The 1425-nt window shown below is 50.4% G+C and overlaps 1 pseudogene; it reads left to right on the top strand.

Moving 5' to 3' along the window:
- LOC144240767 (glutathione S-transferase P-like) overlaps positions 1-536 on the top strand; it is a 19442-nt pseudogene extending 18906 nt beyond the window's left edge.
- Positions 537-1425: the final 889 nt, after the last annotated feature.

Genomic DNA, 1425 nt, shown 5'->3' with positions numbered 1-1425 from the left:
AATCTAAATATTTATAATCTTTCAGGTTTGTTGTAATAGGGTTCTCTGGTCAAGAGGAGAAACAGTAATGAGTTAAGAAGTAAATTGTTCCAATCGGTTACTATTGTTTTTAAGACCATTCCCAAAGTCTTAAACGACGAGGACTTTTTACTACTTAGTCACAATCTTTAAATCTATCCTGGATTTTTAAATCTGGAGTTTTGGAAAGGTACGTAGTTGAGGTGGGGGGAATCCTCCTGGCGTGAAAGTTGCCAAAGCAACTCTATATCCTCAGAAAAGGGGGCAAGTTTTGGGAAGCTGTTCCGGGGATCGCTGGGGATTTGCACCAAAGCCGAGGATTTCAGAGTCAATGACTTCTCTTTGCAGAGACAACTTCCATAGACCTAAGGACGGGAAGGGGACGCCGTGAAAATCCTAGGCTGGCCGATTCCCCAGGACGTTTTTTAGGCAGGAGTCGGGAGCAAACCTCTCTGGCGACGGCAGAGCGCGCCGTCGTGTACTTGTTGAGAGTTCGCACCACTGATCTTAAAAAGTGAGCCCCCAANTGTGTATCCTCGAATCGGGAAGCCCAAGGCGGGCTTCAGCCGGCCGCCCGCTTCGCTAAGTCTGTGCTGCCCGGCAACCTTCCCCGTCCCCGAGTGGGCTTCACCCCGGGTCCTTCTCGGCACCTGTGCGTGTCGCGGGGGAGAAGGGGAGCAGAGCCTAGAGAGCGAGATGTGTAATAGTAGTAGTAACAGTCATCATCGTAATCATAATGATGATGATGATGATGATGATGATCACCACCATCACCACATTCCTCCTCATCAGTGTCCGGACCGTGGTCAGCGGCTCTAAGCCGGCTCCCCAGGGAGCCGCTGAGCTTCTAGAAGTCCCCGGCTTCGCTTCGGCTTCCGCGGATGTTCGCTCAGGCTCTCGGCGCGCCGGGTCCATTTTGCCCGAGCGAATGTACCGCAGGCTTTTATAGTTACATTTTGAAAAGTAAAACTCCTGTCTCAGCCTCCAAACAAAATCAGGGAGTCCCGCCAGAAAAGCCGGGACCAAGCGTTCCGTGCTCGCGGGGGACAGAGAAAGAGGGCACTTGGGCGATTTTGAAAGACGGGTGCTGGATTATTTAGAAAGAAGACATACGTTTCTCTTTTTTGATATTTATAAATCACCATGCGCTAACAAAGCGTTTCTAAACAAGCGAACGCTGTGCCGTCCCCGGACTTGGCAGCGCTGTCGCCGCCACCTGTGCGGCATCAGACAGTAGCATTCAACAGATGCTTCAANTTTGCTTTGAGAAATAGAACTTGGGTGTGGACAGTATGTTCGCTGCCAAATGAAATGTCAGAACCCTGCAAGGTGTCTGAATTCAGTGAAGACAGAGGGAATCCTAGGATTCCCGCAAGCCCCTGTTGGAAGAGACCAAAACGTTCCCTT

This window comes from Crocuta crocuta, unplaced genomic scaffold, assembly GCF_008692635.1.
Source record: "Crocuta crocuta isolate KB4526 unplaced genomic scaffold, BGI_CrCroc_1.0 scaffold531, whole genome shotgun sequence".
Classification (NCBI taxonomy): Eukaryota; Metazoa; Chordata; class Mammalia; order Carnivora; family Hyaenidae; genus Crocuta; species Crocuta crocuta.
Note: the sequence above shows the minus strand (reverse complement) of the source record. Positions and strands in the feature narration are given on the sequence as shown.